The sequence below is a fragment of the Polyodon spathula genome, chromosome 5 (assembly GCF_017654505.1).
Source record: "Polyodon spathula isolate WHYD16114869_AA chromosome 5, ASM1765450v1, whole genome shotgun sequence".
Taxonomy (NCBI): Eukaryota; Metazoa; Chordata; class Actinopteri; order Acipenseriformes; family Polyodontidae; genus Polyodon; species Polyodon spathula.
Window position 1 is genome coordinate 7716633 of NC_054538.1, and position 23757 is coordinate 7740389.

At 39.4% G+C, this 23757-nt stretch overlaps 1 non-coding gene across 1 annotated transcript; it reads right to left on the bottom strand.

Moving 5' to 3' along the window:
* Positions 1 to 3918: 3918 nt before the first annotated feature.
* LOC121316467 lies at positions 3919 to 4081 on the bottom strand. The gene has a single exon (XR_005950385.1). It is a non-coding gene; the product is annotated as a U1 spliceosomal RNA (small nuclear RNA).
* Between the last annotated feature and the right edge of the window lie 19676 nt (positions 4082 to 23757).

Sequence of the window (23757 nt, forward strand, 5' to 3'; positions counted from 1 at the left end):
TGTTCTGCCCCTTTTATCCCACTCAGAATGCTTACTTCTAAATATTTTGTTATCTTTAAATGTATGTCTCAGATTTTAATGACCAAGCCACCACACAAGCGCAGTGCTTCCCCAAAAGGAATGTAGGACTAGGGGTGGCCCTTTTTGTCGTCCAGCTTTCCCCACTCAGACCTCTTGCTAACTACATTCAGTTTCAGTATCTTAGTATCCCTGAATAAATAATGTTCTCTTCTTTAAATATATGCTAAAGATTTAACTTAAATAACTGTCCAACAGGTGCAGTGGTAGGCCTACCCCAAATATTGTCAATTTTCTACGAATGTTTCAATTGAATTTGGCACCACCTTGAAAGTCCCCATTGCAGAAATATGTTTTGGCCACATATTTCTTTAGTTGGTTAAGGAACTAAAAGCAGCGTCGTTATTTCTCCAGGTCTTGTTACAGCCACATCCTTTGTTTATAAATTGAATCAATTGAACCTCTGTTCTGAATTACTTGATATGTTATTTATACCTGTTTGACATGTGAAGGCGCAACTGCATGATATAAGTTGACTGATCTGTAACATATTAATGCTGGGACAAGTAGTGGAAAATTGTACACAGATAATAGTATAAGTAAATTATTGCAAACAGGGTTTCAATATTTGGATGGATATTGTTGTATTTTGAGCTGTATTTTATCCTTGTGTAAATTATCTTAATTGTTTTGAGCAGTTTCTGAATTGATAAGAGTATGTGTAGGCGAAGATGTTTGCATACTGCATCATGTAACTTTGCATGAAATGCAGCTGCTGTCATCTAGTCTCTGAAGTAATCTCATTGCTGAATCAATCTGCATGGTTAAACATTTTGAAATAAATAGATACAACAGCACATACAACAGTGCAGCCCATTATCAACCGCGACTCTGCATGCAAGTGAAGTGTCAAGATGTCAAAACAACAATAACAAAGGTTGAAGGGGGTGTAGGCCAAAATGCATCTGGCACCGAACTTCTCAGCTTGAGATAGAGGGGTTGACTTGACATTTCACATTGCATTATGTTTAGAGAATACTTGCATAGCATTAAATTTGCCTTTGTTTCTTGAATTCTTTTCTGAAGATACTCATGGCATAATATCACTTTTTACAACACCTTGACACTTCTTGACAACTAAGACTGTATCCAAGCTGCTGTGTGAACCATGCAGCTGAAAAAAAACAACAATATTAAAGAGACTATTTCAAAGAAAAAGCTCAGCGAATGGATAACAAGGTCTGCATCTGACGTTTCAGTTTCTTATGAAATTTACTAATTCACAGTTTCACACCTTTAGGGGTAATTTCTAAAACCACCTCGCTCAGATTTTTAGCGGCAGTGTGACAGGATGTGAGTAGTACGTCAGAAAAGAAATCACAAAACATTTTCACCAACTCTCGGAGCTCACACTTCTGATCAGGAAATAACTGTTACCCCATCAAAATGTTAATTGCAGTAGGTGGAATGACAATGGGTCATGTAGGATATCTTGGGATTGCCTCCCATACAGCAGCTTGAAGGCGATAAATGGAGGTCCTAATGGACCAAATTTGTAATAATTCATTTAAACATTTGGACATAAAGTTAGTTCCTTCATCAGCCAGGATTTCTTTGGGGATCCCTACTCTCTCTATGATCTGGACTAACTTTTGCGATTGCTGATGCACTAATGGATCTCAATGGTACTGCCTCTGGATATCTGGTCACATAGTCCACCACTACTAAAATATGCATATATCCAGAGTCAGACGAGCTCAGTGGACCCAATATGTCCATTGCAATAATCTCAAAGGGGGTATTAATCCGGGGCAGGCCTGGGCGAACCTGCCCCGGTGCTACTTGTTGGAATTCCTGACATCCCACCACATTTCTTGTTACCTCAGTATAAACTCCAGCCAATAAAATTGAGCCAATATTTGTTCCCTAGATATCCCAAACAAGGCACATCAGGAGCCAACCTCATGATATTGTTTCAAAAAGAGTGGGGAACGAGTAATTGCTTTAAAGTCTGACCTGTGCCCGAGGCTTGGGATACTCTATACAGTAAATGCCTGGACATAATGTGGTGAGGATATGTGAAGGGCTGGTTGCCTTCAACCTAATTTTTCTGTTCCTACGCTAGGTCAACATCCTGGTCCCAGGATTTTGGTATATCGAGCGAGCCTATCATAGATTCAGTACTAGGGGCCTCAGTAACCTGTCACACTGGATCCCAATCCCCTTTCCCTGGCGTTTATTAGACATCGAGGATTTTTCCACCAAGCTCCAACCTTGTCTCATTGACATTCCCTCCCATTTCTCTGCCCTTCGCTCTCTTTTTGTTTTCTTTGGGTGGAACCGAGAGTGGAACAAATCAGCATGCAGTCTGAAAATTTGACCATTAGCTTCTCCGCTGCTCCAATGATGTTACCAGAGACTGGCCCTACCGTTTTGGTTATGGCTATTTCACAATGTGGCCAGTTGCAACCAAAAATAACCTTACCGACCCCTAGATCAATGACACAAGGCCCCTCCCAACCAGAACCCCTGGACCTACCTGCTTCCAATGTGAGACGATATGAGGCCACGTCTCACTTCATTGCCACCGGGTAATTACGGGCGAGGTGACCAGCCTCATGACACCGGTAGCAGACCAGGTTAAAGGGAGCCCATGAAGTCTGTGTGTCTCATGCCAGCTGGCAGAGGGAAGAGGGCCCTTGATCTCACCCAGCTAAGGGTGATATATTTACTACTGCTTAATCTAAGTTAGATAATAAAAGATTTTGGTAGGAATTGAACTTGAACTTGTTCATGGCCTGGTGGCAACATTAACCTCATTTTGAATTTTAAAACCCAACATTATTTAATTTGTATTTATGTCTGATACTCTCTTTTCCTTACCTTTTTCTTTAAATAATGGTCTTATACTCTCTCTTCCTTTAGATATTTTTGCTAGTCATAAATAAAAAATATATGACTATATATTGCAGTGTTTCGGAGGAGGCAGAAAACTGAGAGACACACTTTGCTTTTGTTTGAATTTTTATTGTATTCTGAATGCTTTCACAGCACCCAACAGATTCCACAGCTCTATCAGCTTCTCAGGATTTAAGTCTTTATTCACCAACAACAATAACACAAAAAGGGGGCGTAGCAAATTCTTATAACATTAGCTCCACCTCCTTATGCAAATCAGGGGCCAGAGCTTAGGCACGGTATGACCAATGGGCACAGGCAAACAACAGCCAATGAGGACAGACAGAAAACAGGGGAAACACAGGCTAAAATTACAGAGACAAAGATAGTGGGAAACACATAACACAAATGAACAGCGGGAATGACAGTACCCGAATCGTTACATTGCCTCCACCTTAGTTCCTTGTTGTCCACAAAAAGTTTGCAGGGTGCAGTGCCTTAGAGTCTAGCTCTACAGTTGAGCAACGCTCATCCTGCTGGTGTCGCTGCAATCTGGATTTCCAGATAGCCACTGTCGGTCAGCAACAGCGGCAGGATGCAAGCCAGGTGGCTGCTAGCGAGCAATGTCAGATGGTCGTCCAACCAAAGAACAACCCCCTTTGCATGGTCCTGGTGCACAGGTCCCAGGCTGACAATGGGGGGTCTTTGGCACTGCTGGGGAAGCCAGAGGCATCCTGGGTGACACAGGACGAGGCAGCTGCTCCCTTACCCCCGGCAGTTCCCCATACCGGCTTGCAGCTGGCAGGATCAGCGGCATATGCAGATCCCAATCATGCTGGTGTTTGCTGGTGAAGGGGAGTGGTGCGGGTCTTGCAGGTACGCCACACACACCTGTCTGGGGATGTCGTGCAGTACCTTCCCCATGTGTCACAGGGTCTGTCCAGGAATGGTACAGAACACTTCCCCGAAGGCTCAGACAGTCCCATTGTGCCACCAGAATATCAGGGGAGAGCTAGAATGCAGTTCCCCACTACCAGAAATTATGCAGTCAAGATTCCAGCATTTGGGGAATTTACAGGGATCAGCACAGCCTGAATGCAATGGCCGAGCCTCGCCCTGGTGTACCACCTTCATGATCATGGTCTCTCCCCTGCCAGGTAAGTAAATATATTTAGAGGTTCCCGATTTAAATCCCAGCTGAGTCACTGACTCACTGTGTGAACCTGAGCAAGTCACTTAGCCTCTTTGTGCTCCGTCTTTCGGGTGGGATGTTGTTGTAAGTGGCTCTGCAGCTGATGCATAGTTCACACACCCTAGTCTCGTCTCTTGTAAAGCGCTTTGTAATGGTGGTCCACTATGAAAGGTGCTATATAAAAATAAAGATTATTATTATTATTATTATTATTTAAGTATTAATATTTCATGCAGTCATTTCTCCTGACCGCCTATTGAGTTCACATGCAATTAACAATGTTTTTTTTTTTTCTTTACTGTGTTAATGCTAGTCACAGTGCAGACCTTGGGTCAAGCCAATATGTTCCTTAATTTTCTTTTTCTTTTTTTCTCAGCAGTACACTTCAATCCCAAGTATTTCTGTGCGTTCTACTTTCACCTTTCTTAAAATGGTCAGTTTTAGAAATAAACTTTGTTTTCCATGCAACAGCTGACCCTGCTTTAGTACAAAACTTTACTGTTTTTCATGATGGTAATATTTTAAATCACTATGCCACCTTCTTGGCTGAAGAGTTATTATCAGCTCATCATCTAACTGGGGAATCTGCTGTGTAATTAAATCCTCCTTTAACTCCTGACAGTAAACAATGTAACCAAATCTATTATATGTGGGATAGTTGTGGCTGTTTAAGAAAAACATCTGTTCATGTTGACTCAAAACTTTATTTAGGGACTACAACTTTACTGGCAAAGGATAACGTTGATTCACAAAGAAGATGTTTTTTAGCTTGGTACCTTTTTACTGTCTTTTATGATTAATTATTTAGCTTTTTTCTGCATTACAGCCCTTCATTAAAAAAAACATATTTTATTTATCTTATGTTTCCAGGGCATTTTGTTGATGGCATTCTAAATTTCTTAAATGCAACTGTTCATTTTAAGCAAAGTGTTTTCACATCAGTACACATGTTTGGTCACCATCACCATCACAACTGTTGCGTGAATCTAGGCTTCCCGTATTTTACTGGTGTTCTACCTCTCTGCACTTACAAGCATTTGTATTCGATCAAATTGTTACCGTCCTGCTTGCACTTCAGTTTATTATATTGCTGATGTCATGTCACGTTCATAAATATTGATTTTAAAGGGACAGGGAATATTTTTGTGTTAATGGTGGTAAAATGGTGCCTACCACTGAATAAACAAATTTCAAAAAATGTTGTTGTCGCATTTGCGACCATTTTAGTCGCAGTCTGGAGCCCTGCATTATAATTTGTAATTTCTCTGTGATTCAGTGGTACAAACAAATTACCAAGATGCGATTGAGTCTTGTGGGTGAGGAATCACATCATGAAAAGAACAACTGCTGGTGGTATGTACGTGTGGCACAGGTTGAAAACCATTGCTGTAAACTATAGTGTAGAATTGTTAAAATGTGTATAAACTGGGTCCACTAAACACAGTTTACAAGCCGCTTTCACTAGCGGCTTAGCATTGGAATATTAAGAAGCTGGACTGTTATTGGTGGGACGATCTACCATGAATATTAGGATTGCTCAGTACCTGACCACCTTCCGGTGCCTCTGTTCAGACAACATCTGTAAACCTCACATCTCTTGACTATACTGGACAATATGGAACCCAATTGTACCAGCACTTGCATCAGCTTGTACTTGCAGTGAACTGCTCCAGACTGCTGTATATTACTACTGCTGCTAACTATAACTACTGTATGTATCATGTATTACTCTTATAGGTATCCGTATTCTCTTATAGGTATCCGTATTCACGCATTTTGTAATTGCTCTTATTTGAAATCATTCTCATCTATTCATCGTACTTACTATGTGATCATACTGGACTTTACTCCTATAAGCAAATATTTTAATATAACTTAATTGCTCTGAGTGGAACCCACTCTCAGATGTAATTATTTACTGTATTCTCTAACTGCTCTTATCTGTAATGTGATATTCTGAAATGTGATACTTTACACTATAATATTTTGTAATGTGATACTTTGTGCTGTGATTTATTTTGTAACAATTGTAAGTCACCCTGGATAAGGGCGTCTGCTACAAAATAAATAAATAAATAAATAATAAAAATAAATCGCTAAATTGCAGACTACCAAGGAAATGTATTATTCCTTATTATTAGCTGATATGTACTTTTTTTTAGTTAACATTATTACTTTGCCTCACCTTGTACAAAAGTCGTTAATAAGCCTTGGTTGTTTTGAAGCCATTCGAACACATTTAAGTAACGCGGCTGTGCTGGTATGAACTGAGCCGTACGGTGTTGCTGTAGTCTGTGACAGTGAAGATCTTCTAGAGCACAGTCTGTAGATATCAGCAGGACTTGGGATTAAATGTATGCACACAATGAGGGAAGAAATGCATTTATTTTATTTATTTTGTGGTGAAGCAATGTGTAAGAGAGCCTATATAAATCATTATTAGTATGATTTTAACAGAGGCCCCTGCCTCATAGCTGGCCTTGCATAACATCAATTAATCAATCATTAAAAAGTGCAAATAAGAGTGAATCAGATAAACAAATACATCTTGACATTCCAAACAATCAGACGCAAATCATCCCCCTTTTTTGCTTTTAAAAGCCTTTTAACTCATCTTCAGGTGTGAGCCTTCCCAACCCATATAACACCACAAACAGCAATTACAAACTAAGCTAATATTTTAAATGACTCGCTTTGGCTATTTTCCAGTTACATATTTTATAATATTTTCAAACTGCCAAATTATATGTAAGCAAATATGTATATTAAACATTAACAGGTAGTCAGTGCTTTACTTTGGCAGCGTCAAACTTTACTAAAGTTACTATATCTCCGGGTGTGGCAGGCTGGCGAGTGGATAGAGGCCCAGAGACAGTCTGTAGTTCAAAAAAATAATTTTATTATAAATACACAAAAATAAAAGGGCACAAGGGCCAAAACAAAGCGATTTAAACACAAAAAGAAAGACAAAAAGCAAAAATAACAATTTCCAGGTTGGGCAATGCCTTCACTGGATTTATCAAAATTCAAAACTCACACACCAAATCCCACCAACCTGCTTCCTCAGCTCCCTTCTTCCCAATGAGAAGCAGAGGCCTCCTTTTATGTCAGGTGGCTGGGCTCTGATTGATCGTTAATTAACCTAATCAACTAATCAACCCCAGCCACCTGAACATAATAAACCCAGGCAGGTAGGGGAAATTAACCCCATCCCTGCCAATTTGAAAAGGGCAGAGCTTTGCTCTGCCACACTGGGAGAAACTAAATTAATGTTACCTGGATTTGTTTCACAAACAGCTGTCTGGAAGTTGTTTTCTTTCACCGATTGGCTGGCTGCAATATCATTATGCTAATACTCTGTGTTACCTGTAACTGTTTTTCAATACAATTTCATATCACTAGCAAACAGGTGTGGTTACTTGATTAATTGAGTAAGAGATCAGCTGGTTAATCAATCAGTAGAAAATGTCAAGATTAAAACTCTTAGTTTTTCTTAGTATCCCTTTTCCTTTTACATAAAAACCCATTAAAGTTGTACTATATAAAAAAATCACAATTAAGTTTAATTTAAGAGATTTTAATAATATTGTTTTTGTTTTTTTGTTTTTTTTCATCTTTCTGAAAAAGGATAACCATTGTACCAGATTTACTAAGCAACTATGCCAGGTTCATGGTGATGCAAATAATAAGAACATAAAAACATAAGAAAGTTTACAAACGAGAGGAGGCCATTTGGCCCATCTTGCTCGTTTGGTTGTTAGTAACTTATTGATCCCAAAATCAAGCAGCTTCTTGAAGGTTTCTAGGGAATCCCTACTGCGTTCAGTTTGAATTAATCTTTTGTCAAAAGCTTTCTGGAAATTTAAATAAACCACGTCATATGCTTTGCAATTATCCATTGTCGATGATGCATCCTCAGAAAAATCAAGCAGGTTAGTTAGACACGATCTCCCTTTCCTAAAACCATGCTGACTGTCTCCAAGGATACTGTTACCATGTAGGTAATTTTCCATTTTGGATCTTATTTAGTTTCCATAACTTTACATATAATAGAAATCAGGCTTATTGGTCTGTAGTTACCTAGTACTGTATTTTTTGTCAATGTTCCCTGAAAAAGAGGGGGTCAATCACAGTGTTTGCCTAGTTCCTGTTTTTCTGCTCATCAGCTGATAAGATCTGAAGGCAGATGTGCAGATTCTGTTGTGTGTCCAGAAAGGATTAACTCCAAGGTCAGCTAATCACAAGTCATCCCCAGGCATATTCAGCAGCCTTCAGCTTGAAATGAGGAAATCAGATCCCCCTATGATATGTGTAATTATTTTGTAAGCATGTCTAAGAATAGACTGACAGGCATATGTGACAAGACATTATAAATTATTAAAATAGCAAGAGTACTGTGCTTGTCAGTTAAAGGCTTCCACAGTTATTTACCATGGTGCTGATAATGTGATGCTGCCATCAAATAGTATGCATTCAGAAACCCAATGAAGCTGTGAGACATTTCCATACAGTTATTGCTTTCATGTCTAATGTGGTTTCAGTGACTGGATTTTGCTTTCTTCTGCTATCACTAGGACTTGTAAAAAGGCTTTTTGTCCCAAAGAGTACTTTTCCTTGTAAAGACAATGGACTTTAACCAATTAAATATTTAAATAAAGTCCCTATTCAAGACAAGGTCTTCTCTGGGTCCTTTATAGATAATCAATACAAAATCAAAATACTAATTACAGAAAAATCCCAGCCATATAAACACAGTATCTTAAGTGCATCGTACATTTTGCTCCAAGGAGAAAGTCAAATAAGGCATCTAATGGTGATCTGGAAGGAGCCATAGTAACCCATACATAGCACGAGTAGCCATATAATTAAAATAAACAGCAAAACCAATGAACAGGATAAAACTCCCTTTAAAAATGTCATTTCATAGCTTATAAAGCTTTTGCTTAAAAACAAGATTTCCAAACTACTTTAGATTTGGTTTATGGCAAGGGAGCTTAATACTTTCATACATAGCTGGACAAAGGCTGTCAGGTATCTAGAAATATACCTATACTGTATGTTGGACAGTTCTGCATGGCGACAATAATTTTCATGCAGGCATTGAAACGTTGCATGCATGTATGCCAGCCTGTGTGCTGTAATTCAACTTGACAAAAAACTGAAAGAGAAAAGGAAATCCATGCTCTATAAAACCATTCCTAACATGAGAGAGCACGTTTTAAACAGCACTCACTGCACCATAGTGCTATAACAGTAAGTTTAATTGCAGCTGTTATCTATCACAAGTATCTAGCTAATATGCAGTTTCTTCAACAGAAGAACTCTTGCCATTGGATAAAACACACAGGGGAAATATACCTGTATCGCCTGCAATCATGGAATTAACAAGGAAGCCTCCTACCTGTTACAATGGATTTAATGAACATGTGTCACAACTCAAACTAGTAATTAGACTGACTACAATTATAAATTGGTTTTGGATTAGATTTTTTAAATGTATGATGTAGTTCCCATAGCACATAGCAGCATAGGGTACTTTTTTCCAGATGAATCAACTGATTAGCAGATCTGCATCTTGTTTAAATAACTGGGTCCATATTCAACTAAGGAAAATGCTGCATTGCTTTATTTTGCACTGATCATACACAGTGCTAATGTGTGCAATGGGTTTATTATGCAATTGCTTGATATGTCACAATATGTTATTGATACTTGCCATGCAAAGCAGAACTTACTGCACCTTGGTGTTTCTCAAAACTAAAAGATGGTATCCACAGAAATGGATTTACAAACCATGTATTTATAAACTTCATTCATAATCTTAACTTTAATTAAAACATACATTAAAAAAAAAAAAAAAAACACGTTACATAATAAACATACAAATCAAATGAGTGTTTGTTACCAAACCTTTTTAGTAACATGTGCTTCAATGGCTTGTCTTATACATTCACATGTAAACATATTTAACCAAATATCTCAGTGCTTAATTTTGATGTACATGTAACAAGGGGGCTGGTGTGAGGTGGAGCCCATCCTGCTACCAAAAGAGGACACACGTACTACCTGTTGTATTAATTGACTTATTTCATCACTGCTTTTACAGTTAACGGCAGATAATAATTGTAGTCCCAACTATGCCACTCTCTTTAGTTTTTTTTTTTTAATTTTATATAGAGGTGCGAGATACCCCCCCCACACCCAAAGGTTTGTTTAAAATGAAACAATTTATTGTTGTCACAGTACCATCATATTTTTTTAAAAAGTGAGCCAGTTCTAATGACTAATGTTTTTCAGTAATTATACATAGAAAGGCAGATATATAAACAGGTAATGATTAGCAGGCTTAAATAATACTTCAACAGGTATCAACAAATAAATAGTCATTCAATAGATATTGATTATTAATACCATTTCAATAGATATCCATAATCATTAACACCACATAGTATTTAAAACAGGTAGCAACAGTCACTAGCAATACATCATAGCAGTCTGTTAGTACACTGAAAAAAGCACCAATCGCTACCCACCCCAATGGCTAGGGTCCTGATACCCTGAGGGGACACAGAAGCACTTGTAGCCGGGATGGCCCTAGGCAGGCAAGCACAGCACCACCAGTTCCCCCTTACCTGAATGGCACCATTCATTGACTAAGCTTTTTGCCTTCATGACCAGCCAGTCACCACCTAACCCTCTATTGTACAGGAATGTACACTGAAAAGCTCCTGCTCTCCTCCAGGTAGCAGCACTCAGTACATACCTCAGGACACCAGGAAAACCATTTAGCCCAAGTGAGCTCCCTCCTGAATCAATTAAACAGTCCTCAACCAAGCTGGGACCGTGATCATCTTGTCAATTTACATACAACAATTAATTAAAAAAAATTACAAACCTAAGACTGGTAACATAAAATACAAAAAAAAGGACTATCCATAAAACGTACTCTACATTATTCATTAGATAATGTGCAAACTTCAGTTTCACCGTACAAAGCAGAATAATCGTACTCGCTTTAAAAACATATAATTCGTGCATTACAATTTCAAATCATTTTCTTTAACATAAGACCTTTATAGCTCATAGTGTATATTTTAAAAGTTACATACAATATCCCTTTAATCACATAACAAGGTCAAGTAATATAATACTGAATGTGCTTTCTCGTTATCAGCAACACATGGTCTGCAACCTGTTCAATTTACAAAAAACAAAACCAGAATTAAAAAAGACAAAAGACCGAAGGTAGCTTATATCTCATACAACAACAACAGGAAACACCAGCGAACACACAACACAAGGCTGCTTTTCTCTCTGCCCTCTACGTTGTCTCTCATTTCTGGTTTGTTGGTTTTAAGTAAGCTGCAAGCGGAAATTGATTCAATCAATGCTTCTGATGCCATTTTACTCCAGTTCGGAGGACAGCTGTCAGTCACTAAAAAGAATCAACTCCACGCTCTGAAATTCAACAGGCTCTCATACATGGCAAGTGCAGGGATAGGATCACAAAACAAATTAAATAATCACTCTCACATTATGTTGTGATCAAACAATAATCCAATAAGGAATAAACAAAACCAACACTCATAGTAAATTATAATAATCTAAGTGATACTAAATGATAAACTATATTGTGAACGTACAAATAAAAATACATTAAAATAACACAGTGTTACACACATTCTTTCTGATGTTAAGCTTTTCAGGAAATCCTATTTTTGCCTTTGCATAGGGAAAATTTGTGTTTCCCTGGTAATGGGAAATTATTTTCCAGCATAGAGAAAATTGAGGTTTCCCAGGTTAAGGGAAAGCAGTAGAAAATATTTAATCAAATTACTGGGGACAGCCTAGGTACCAGAATACAGCAGCAACTTTTCAACTATAATGTTGTATTTACAATTATTGCATAATAAGTATATGAGGCTTATTTCTAACATGTAACAGTGAAGAGGTAACTCTTGATTTTTCTATCAGAAAGCTAACTTTGATTTTGTAAGATATATGCTATAAGATCAGGGAGACATGTACTACAGATTTAATTGACCCATCCACCTTGAAAGTTAAACATTGTTATAATTTCAAAGCATAAAGGCCTGACTGAGAGCCTGCAGTGTGGCTTGTAAATTACCCATGCAATCGATATTGCTATGTTCATGTTATACCACAGGGGGAGCACAGTCCCTCAACAATATAAGAGATTATAGTGAAAACAGTGAAGGCTCACTAAGTGGGAGTGTAGGTGTAATTTAAGGCTTTACTATCGTGACTCATTGTTTTAACTAATTATGTCTTAATGTGTGATTGTATTAATTGTAAGATAGGAAAGATGAAGGATAATAAAGAACAATGCTTCTAATTTTTTTTTTTTTTTTTTTTTTTTTGTATACTTTAGGAAGTCCCATAGAGCTTAGGCGTTAAATTCAACATCTGTCATCAAAAATTAGAAGGTAAAGAGATACAGAGAAGGCTGCTAGCAGGCTGAGAACCAATGCTAATAAAGAGGTTTCAGTGCAGGAAGTGTGAAGAATGGTGGCATGCAAGTTGAACAGATGGTTAAGGTGAGGAAGGGCAATCCTGTCTTAAAAGGACAGGCTACTTCATTTCATTTATGTTTTCATGCTATTAATTTATTACCTCTTATAGGAATGTCCTCTACTGTTATTATTTGTTCTTTCTCAGTGTTTGGTCCATTGGGAGGGTGAGGAGAGGCTGATCAGGCCAGTAGAATCTCAGTAATAATAAAGTGCTGTCATCGGACCACCCTATAGAACTTACCATTAAAATACACTGACTGGCCAAGAAAGCAGAGTGAACAGCTATCAAAGCCCAAAATGCAAAGCTCATGGTGCGTTATTCGAGGGAAAACAGATGTGTCTTGTAAAGTGTTGGGTGTCATTGTGGTTTAGGCCACTGTAGAAAGTCTGCTCCCCATTCCCTTAAATTGAGATTGCATGCATTTAATGTTAATGTGCTACTATGTATTTGTTTTTCTTCTGCACATCTCTAATTTAAAACTTGTCGAATCTCAAGTGTCGCACTGTTCTTTGATTCTGATCCTGGTCATTTCACCCAACCGTTCCCTGACACTTATTCATCAACTCAGCAGAACGTTTTCTGCAGACACTCTTGGGAGTGTAGAACAACAGAGGTAATCTGAGCAGCCTGCACAAAAGAAATAAGAAATTGCATTAATGAGAAGTAATGAATGTATGAACCCCCTCCCACCTGATTGATGATGTTTTGCATTATGAGTGCTAGCATTCTAACATAATAATTCATATGGTAGAAATGATGAGATGGAAAGAGATAAATCCATACATTAAATAGATTTAGAAATTTAATGACAATAACATTACAATGTAAATCATACATGACTTTCATATATATATATATATATATATATATATATATATATATATATATATATATATATATATATATATATAAAAAATAACAATACTGATAAAGTAACAATACTTAAATGTACCCTTTTAAAAATGTGTTAAATTAGTTTTATTTAAGTTCCCGTGGAAAATTTTTCACCATCTGGAGCATTATTTCCCCCAAATAATCATGTCTGCAAAATGCCTATATTACACAATGGTGAACACACTACCTAAATCTTCTATATTAATACCAACCATTTCTACCTCCATTGCATCTCATAATGGGAAGATCCCTAGGGTTCCCAGATAGCTGTTTTTCATTTGGCAGTGAATCACACACTGCTCTGAAGAGACAGGTTCTAGATCCCGGCAATGAACCACACACTGCTCTGAAGAGACAGGTTCTAGATCCTGGCAATAAACCACACACTGCTCAGAAGATACAGGTTCTAGACCCAGCAATGAACCACACACTGCTCTCAAGGGACAGGTTCTAGACCCAGCAATGAACCACACACTGCTCTCAAGGGACAGGTTCTAGACCCCAGCAATGAACCACACACACACAGACCAAGAGGAGCTGTGTTTCAAGGAATCAACTGGAAAGAACATTTTCAATAAAAAGCAAATCTCTAGTCCAAAGCGAGTTAAATCTACGATGAACTAATTTTCAACTTTACTTTTATTAAAACATTATTTAAACTTTTTATTATGCACATGATATGATATGGGTGCACAAATAAAATTAGTAAATTAAGCCTTTTTATTTCCTGTTAAGCTTGTTCTTATGCAAATTCATTTTAATGGTGAGTGATTCAACAATGTGTTCTCTTTCATGTCAATAGGATCAGTTTCTCTTTGTTTTTAGTTTTTTATTCTTTTGCAAATTACAAGCAGCTAAATGTAAATTTTCCCCTCAGTTAAATTATAGAGCATTTTAAAAGATCTATGTTTTCCCTTTTCTCATGGGTATAAGTGTGAGAATCTTTCCTCTATCTCGTAAGAGCCTATTTTCTGATTCTACACTAGGCTGCACATTATAATTAAACCTTGGGGCCTGGAGATATTAGGTTAAAGCTTTATGTCATGCAGCTCTGAAGACACCCCCCCCCCCCCCCCCCCCCCCCCCCCCCCCCCCCCCCCCCCCCCCCCCCCCCCCCCCCCCCCTCAATATCCCACGTCTGGCTGTGGGAATTTTCTTTAGTTACACATGGCTTCCCAGGTAAACAAGCCTGAATAGAGTGAAAAAAAAAACGGTAGACAGGAATTACATCATCACCTACTTCTACTTGTAATGTGCCATTCTGTTTAATGAGATGATCAGAGATGTGTTGCACCTGGAGAATTTAAAAGGAGGGGGCCCTGGAGATGATATCACAATGAATGTTCTCTTTGGTCTACTGCAGCTTTAAGGGCAGATTGGTTTCAGTCAGAGGAGGTTTTATAATGGTCTGCCATCTGCAACCCTTTTCTTCCTGGTTCTTTGCTCTTTAATCCTGATCAAAAGTTAAAACAGGTCAGCTGTGAAAGACTTACTTTATCAGAAGGGCACTGGCTGTCAAGAAAGAGGTATAGATAGTTGCTACAGAATTTGACAAAAGCTAATCTTGAAAAGGTGTTAAGCAGCTATGAGCCACAATGCAAGTTAGGTTTCCATAGACGGTCTTACTGTTTTATAACCCTTAGTGATACCATGTATTTATGTATTTGCAAAAACTGAAAACAACATGTGTTACTTCCTGGTACCTCAAGTGTTATTTCATTCATTTGACCCACGAAAATCAGTCACGTAAAAACAACTGCATAATACATTCAACTTTTTCTTTTTTTTTTTTTTTTTAAAGATACTACTTTGTAATATTTCTAATCTGCTTTTGGGAAATAAAAACAAGTTTTTGGTAGTGCAAATACAAACACTACCTTTGTGTGCCCTTTGCTGTTAAGAGCTGTGGTATATACATTATATAGAATAGTGAAAGCAATGCACAGCAAAGAATGATAAATGTGGTAAACGACTCTGACAGAATATCCAAACTGGCCATACAAACGAAGCATGAGCCGATATGTAATAGAAATAATACAATTCTGTTTTCAGAAATCACACTGTATGAGATTGTTAGAATAATACATAACCTTACATTGATTTAAACAGTGATAACTACTCAGTGGCATTCACTTTTCCATATGTTATTACATTTTCTACCAGGGGAAGCGAGAGAGTTATTGCCTCCAGTTTAATTAAGGGTGTTTGACATTCATGTTTGAAGTTAACACCTGGGCTGGATCCCCTCACCATCTTAATTTACTGAATGGCGTGGGACAGGGCTTTCACTAAATCCAGGAAATAAGGGAAATAACAGCAGTGCTAACCTCCAACACTGCTGTGAAATGAACCGTGCTGTAAATAATCTGGAGGTAATTCGTTAACTTAAGTGTGCTCCTGTGTAAAAAATATTGTATACAACTGAGACACTTTGCACACATTCTTCTTTTCTTTCCTCTTGGAGTATTCATTCTATAGAAACGTTTCTAGAAAATTAAGGTATGATTCAACAAAGTTTGTATGCAGTGTTTTCATTGAAAGGTGGGCATTGTTTATTATATATATATATATATATATATATATATATATATATATATATATATAATATATATATATATATATATATATATACTACCCCACAGATGGGGTGTCAACCAGCCTCAATAATATTAGTTTTTACTCCGCGGAGGCGAGGCGAGGTGAGGTGAGGTGAGGTGAGGTGAGGTGAGGTGAGGCGAGGTGAGGCGAGGTGAGGAGAGGAGAGGCGAGAGGAGAGGAGGAGAGGAGAGGAGAGGAGAGGAGAGGAGAGGAGAGGAGGAGACAAGGTGAGGCGAGGCTGCAAAAATGTGTATAAAAAATATAAATACTTTAATTTGATTTCTTTGTTTGGCCTTCGTGCCTTTCTTTTCTGTGTTTTGGTCAATTAAAGTATTTTGTTTCACTGCATTACCTGATACTGGGTCTCTTCACTTTGGTTGTCACCTATCATATATATATATATATATATATATATATATATATATATATATATATATATATATATATATATAATATATATATATATATATAATTATAGGTTAATGACAGGATAGCCACAGGGAGAGCAGTTTTAGTGATTGGATGATACTGAAGATATAGTACAATATTTTTCCATCTCACAGATGGCTGCTGTTCTGACTCTGAATACTTAGAAGCCAGACTACAAAAATAAAGGTAAAGTAAATATTATTTTTCTACAAGAAAGAAATATAAAAAAAACATATTTGTTTTATCGACCTGTCTGGTGAAAATGTGTTTTCTGGGCTTCTCTTAACCAAGCAAATGATTTCTGGTTTCTGAATTTAGAGTTAAAAGAGAATGTTGTAAGAACTCTTTCATTTAAGTGCCACTGAAAGCTACAATATCTGCATTGACATTGTATTTCACTGGAGACTTTTAGCTCTTGCAAGGTTTCCATGTCAATATCTGGTTCAGGTGGATTCTACTTCAAATGAAAAGAGCAACTGAATGCAGAGAGCAACTCAAAAGGTTTAGGGCAATGCATTATGCAAGGATCAGCTGACTGTGCTCCATTTGCTTTTTTGGCTCCAAGGGAGAACTAATCTGCCTAAACCTCAATACAAAATAATACCAGAATCATGTGTCATGTTGAAAGGCTATTCAAATTTTCTATAAAAATAATCATTTTTGAATGCCGTATTTTTTATTATAATAAACTAACTGTAATTTACTGTACCACTTGATTTGTAATAGTGATAATATAGTACAGTCTTGATTATATGAACTGTACACCACTTTAGCTGATTGGGAATGTCACTGTGTTACTGTATGACATTAATTTATTTATATGAATAAACAGTTCATATAAATGAACACTCCTGGTCCCAATCACTATAGTTCAGATAACAGGGATTTAATTATAAATATGATATCAACACAAAATGAACAGACACTAATATATATAATATATATATTATATATAAATTATCTAAATTTATAATATATATATATCAGGAGTTCCTATAGAAAAATATTCTAAACCTTTGTAGAAAATTAATTAAAAATAAAAACTGAAATAGCTTGGTTGGATAGTGTAAACCTCCCCTTGTAATAGCAATCCTAAATTAGCTCAGGTGTAACCAATCGCTTTCAAAATCACATTCCAAGTTAAGTGGCCTCCACCTGTGTTAAATTGTAGTGATTCACGTGATTTCAGCTAAGTTTCTGTAGGTTCCCTCTGCTGTGTAGTGCACTTCAAAGCAAAGACTCAACCATGAGCACCAAGGCGCTTTCAAAAGAACTCCGGGACAAAGTTGTCGAAAGGCACAGATCAGGGGATGGGTATAAAAAACAAAGGCTTTAAATATCCCTTGGAGCATGGTCAAGATGATTATTAAGAAGTGGAAGGTGTATGAAACCACCAAGACCCTGCCTAGATCAGGCCGTCCCTCCAAACTGGATGACCGAGCAAGAAGGAGACTGAGGTTACCAAGAGGCCAATGGTAAATATGCAAGAGCTACAGGCTTTTATGTCCAAGACTGGTCATAGTGTGCATGTGACAACAGTATCCCAAGCACTCCACAAATCTGGCCTGTATGGTAGGGTGGCAAGAAGGAAGCCATTACTCAAGAAAGCCCACCTTGAATCCTGTTTTGAAGTATGCAAAAAACAGATTCTGTAGCCATGTGGCAAAAAGTTTTGTGGTCTGACGAAACTAAAATGGAACCTTTTGGCCTAAATGCAAAGAGTTATGTTTGGCGCAAACCCAACACAGCGCATCACCCAAAGAACACCATCCCTACTGTGAAGCATGGTGGTGGCAGCATCATGTTATGGGGATGTTTCCCATCGGCAGGGACTGGGGCACTTGTCAGGATAGAAGGGAAAATTAATTGAGCAAAGTACAGAGAAGTCCTAGAGGAAAACCTGCTGCCCTCTGCAAGAAATCCGAAACTGGGACAGAAGTTCACCTTTCAGCATGACAACGACCCAAAGCACACAGCCAAAGCTACACTGGAGTGGCTAAGGAACAAAAAGGTAAATGACCTTGAGTTGCCCAGTCAGAGCCCCGACCTAAGTCCAATCGGAAATTTCTGGTATGACTTGAAGATTGATTTGATTTGATTTGCTGTCCCTCAATGCTCCCCAAGGAACTTGGCAGAGCTTAAACTGTTTTGTAAAGAAGAATGGTCAAATATTGTCAAATCTAGCTGTGCAAAGTTATTAGAGACCTATCCCAACAGACTCACAATGTAATTGCTGCCAAAGGTGCTTCCACCAAGTATTAATTCGGTGTTAGTGGAGAATTATCCAATTATGATCTTTCAGTTTTGTATTTTTTTTATATGTAATTTTTATCTCAATAAAAAAATATAATCCCCTTAACAGTGTGGAATGTGGTGTGTAGATAAGTGGAAAATAATCCTCATTAAATGCATCAAACTCTGAGACACTGTCACAAAGACAGCAGGGGTGGGGGATGTCAGACCAGAAACAGGAACCAGGAAATAAACGACAGAGAGGTGGAGTTGGGTGGAGCTAAGCACTTGCTTGCACTCAGCATTTAATGAATTAACAGAACAGTAAATAATAAGGTTGTAACAAACAAAAACACAGGACTCAGCACATTTGCCATAACAAAAGACACAAACAAAACAGACTACACAGACAAACAAGGTAGCTTCTATTTTACTTATTACACTGTGTAACAATTTTTTTTTTATTATTTTTGTTCCTGGGTAGTAAGTGTTATTTCCTAATTGCTTATGCCTCAAAAATATAGAACATGGCTATTATTCCCCAAAAACTTTGCTTGTGTGACCAGGACAGTGATATTTCAAAATATTACTATTTCCAGTGGAAATATAGAAAATACATTATAATTGTAAATCTCGAAAAACTACTCACTTCTAAATCTTTTGTAGTCATCTTTGTATTACTTTAGTATAAATACATGTTAATTTGGATTCATATGTTGTTTTTTTCTGACTTTATGTGAACGAAAAGACACACATTTGCCCATTTTCCCATTGGAAATAGTGATATTTCAAAATATCACTGTCCTGGTCACAAAAGCAAAGTTTGTGGGGAATAATAGCCATGTTCTATACTTTTGAGGCATAAGCAATTAGGAAATAATACTTACTACCCAGGAACAAAAATTGTGTTACATAGTGTTATTAATATTAGTATCATTACCTCCATCTCCAATCCCGTTCTCCACTCACCGAACACACAACCCCGTGTGGGTGAAAACATGCTGCTTTTATGCAGCTATACCGAGGCTCAATTGCTAATCAATCATTCAATTGGAGTCACGGTACAACTGCACGTGAATTAATAAAGTGCAATTCCCCGTGCTCACATATTATTACTTTTTACTTGCCCATGAAGCGCTGTGCAATCCTTATGCCTAAATACAAATATACATTTTAAACACTTGTGTTACACAGACCCATTTATATCCTGTGTACCAATGACTATACACCAACATTAACACACAACATACAACACAAAATACACACAGGGACGGGTACTTTGCCACAGGCACTGACACAACAAAATGTGAAAAAACTACAAGGATGTGTAGACTTTCTATAGGCACTGCATATATAGTAGGGTACATTATAATTAAAGTAATTTTGTTTAATATACATGGAGGTTATATGTATATGTTCATAATTTAAATTTGTTAACCTTTATTCTCTTACAATATGTATTGTAATTGCATTTTCTCAATTGATCAGTCACATGTACTGTATCATCTTTTACTGTCATTTATTGCTGCCTTGTAAATGCTAAAACAATGGTTTATGAGCTTATCATATAGGAATCATAGGTGAAACATAAAAGTTAGGTTTGATACAAAAATTCAGCTTATTTTCAGCTCTTGTTCAGTGTTCACATGTATTTCTCACACTAGGTTAACTCTGCCCTTTGATGATTCATCTCTCAATCTCACGGATTAAAAAAAAAAAAAACATTCACCATAAAAACTAGTGTATACGTTCAATAGGTGTGTGGCAGAGCAAAGCTCTGCCCTTTAAATTGGCAGGGATGGGGTTAACTTCCCCTACCTGCCTGGGTTTATTATGTTCAGGTGGCTGGGGTTGATTAGTTGATTAGGTTGATTAACGATCAATCAGCGCCCAGCCACCTGATATAAAAGGAGGCCTCTGCTTCTCATTTGGGGAGAGGGAGCTGAGGAAGCAGGTTGGGTTTTTTTTGGGTGTTTGGAAAGTTTGAATCCAGTGAAGGCATTGCCCAGCCTGGAAATTGTTATTTTTTGTAAGTTTTGCTTTTTGTCTTTCTTTGTGTTTAAATTACTTTGTTTTGGCCCTTGTGCGCTTTCATTTTTGTGTTTATTTATAATAAAATAGTTATTTTTTTGAACTGCAGTCTGTCTCTGGGCCTCTTTCCACTCGCCAGCCTGTCACATTTGGTGTCAGAAGTGGGATAGCGCCACCTAGAGGCTCAGAGCAGTATTTTTGTTTTGTTTTGTGGCATTTTTGGGATAATTTAAAAAAAAAAAAAAAAAAAAAAAAAAATGGGAAAGAGCAGACAGCGGCAAAAGCAGGAAAAGCAGCAGCAGCTGAAGAAATGTAAGCTTCTGCAGCCACCGCTGGAGGACCCAGCCAGCCTCTTCCCCTGGTGTTCCTGGTGTGGGAAGGAGGACCATCGTTGGCGGTCCTGCCCAGACGTGCCACCGGCAAACTGGTGTGGCCGGTGTGAGGAGGACGGCCACAACTGGGCAGGATGCCCCTACAACCAGGCCCAGGAAGAGGTGCCGTGTTCACCCCGGGCATCAGGGGCCACCCCACTACCTCCAGCACCACCACCTTCACAGGAGATATGGGACTGGTTGATGCACCCTGAGGCAGACCTCGTCCACGATCTCCCCATAGTTATCAACACGCTGTGGTGTCGAGATGGGGAGAGGTGGGAACAGTGGGAGGAACAACAACACCCGGCCTCCTTCCCAGAGGTTGCCCTCATGGTGGTTAATTACCTGGCTGTAGACATGGGAGATGCCCCGGTCACTCCAATAAAGAGGGGTGAGCCGCCTTCCCGAGAGCCAGAGAGGGGTGAGGAGCTGCCGTCGCTCCCAGAGCCAGAGAGGGAGGAGGATCTGCCGTCGCTCCCAGAGCCAGAGAGGGAGGAGGATCTGCCGTCGCTCCCAGAGCCAGAGAGGGAGGAGGATCTGCCGTCGCTCCCAGAGCCAGAGAGGGAGGAGGATCTGCCGTCGCTCCCAGAGCCAGAGAGGGGTGAGGAGCTGCCGTCGCCCCCAGAGCCAGAGAGGGAGGAGGATCTGCCGTCGCTCCCAGAGCCAGAGAGGGAGGAGGATCTGCCGTCGCTCCCAGAGCCAGAGAGGGAGGAGGATCTGCCGTCGCTCCCAGAGCCAGAGAGGGGTGAGGAGCTGCCATCGCACCCAGAGCCAGCGAGGGAGGAGGAGCTGCCGTCGTCCCCAGAGCCAGAGAGGGGTGAGGAGCCGCCGCCGGCGCTCTCAGAGCCCGAGAGGGAGGAGCCGCCGCCGGCGCTCTCAGAGCCCGAGAGGGAGGAGCCGCCGCCAGCGCTCTCAGAGCCCGAGAGGGAGGAGCCGCCGCCGGCGCTCTCAGAGCCCGAGAGGGAGGAGCCGGCGCTCTCAGAGCCCAGAGGGGAGGAGCTATGGCCCAAGGATGCCTGCCTTGCACTGCCCAGGGATGCCACGCCCGCTATGCTTAGGGATGACACATTTGGATCGCCTGGGGTTGCCTGCTGCTTCGCATCACCTGGGGTTGCCTGCTGCTCCGCATCGCTTGGGACTGCTGGTGTCTCCTTTTTGTTTTCTAGGGTTGCCGAGGGTCCACTGCCGTCGCCGCCTCCGCCACTAGAGGGAGCCGGGCCGCCTCCGCCACTAGAGGGAGCCGGGCCGCCTCCGCCACTAGAGGGAGCCGGGCCGCCTCCGCCACTAGAGGGAGCCGGGCCGCCTCCGCCACTAGAGGGAGCCGGGCCGCCTCCGCCTCCGCCACCAGAGAGAGCCGGGCCGCCGTCGCCGTACTACCTTGGAGATTCGGGGCCCCCTCAACCAAAGAAGGCTTGGGGGCTCCGACATCAACCCCGCCCACCACCACCCACCATAACAGCCCACCCAAGGGACATAATTGGACTCTTGGGGGGAGGGGGGTGGGGAGGGTTGTGGGAAGGGGGGAGTTGGCCGATTGCGGCCGGTGTACGTTGTACATGGGGGGAGGTGTGTGGCAGAGCAAAGCTCTGCCCTTTAAATTGGCAGGGATGGGGTTAACTTCCCCTACCTGCCTGGGTTTATTATGTTCAGGTGGCTGGGGTTGATTAGTTGATTAGGTTGATTAACGATCAATCAGCGCCCAGCCACTTGATATAAAAGGAGGCCTCTGCTTCTCATTTGGGGAGAGGGAGCTAAGGAAGCAGGTTGGGTTTTTTTGGGTGTTTGGAAAGTTTGAATCCAGTGAAGGCATTGCCCAGCCTGGAAATTGTTATTTTTTGTAAGTTTTGCTTTTTGTCTTTCTTTGTGTTTAAATTGCTTTGTTTTGGCCCTTGTGCCCTTTCATTTTTGTGTTTATTTATAATAAAATAGTTATTTTTTTGAACTGCAGTCTGTCTCTGGGCCTCTTTCCACTCGCCAGCCTGTCACAAGGTGTATAAGAGCCCCCTCCTTTTTTGAGACAACAATTTCAGGAATAAGCCTATAGGTCACACCATTGTATAAGTCGCTCTGCCCTTTTTAAGACCCCCTAAAAATACTAGAAAATATACAAAGATTTTTTACATTTACTGCTCTGTAAATTATATCTTATATTTGCAGCCTCCACTAAAATACTATTGCAGCTGCTGCATCTCACTAGCAATGCATGATAGATAATTTCTAAAATTTATATTGATATTTTTGTAAGCTAATCTGCTTCATATCTTGCCTCCCCCTGCTATATTGCTCTGTCACGGAATGTCACTTGTTATTTATATATTGCTTGATGTGTGCACCACCTTGGTTGATTCTAATGTTTTAATACACATTTGCTGTATAATTTACTTATTGAATGTGGGTGTTTAATTTAAATTAGGAAAAAAGCGTGGTACAGATTTTGATTTAATTTACTGTTTACTATACACATGTACTGTGTACAGCACTATCATCATAAGTGCAAGTGAAATGACATTAGGGGTAAAATGGGTGTCATTGATTAACCGAAGGGAATTCACCTTT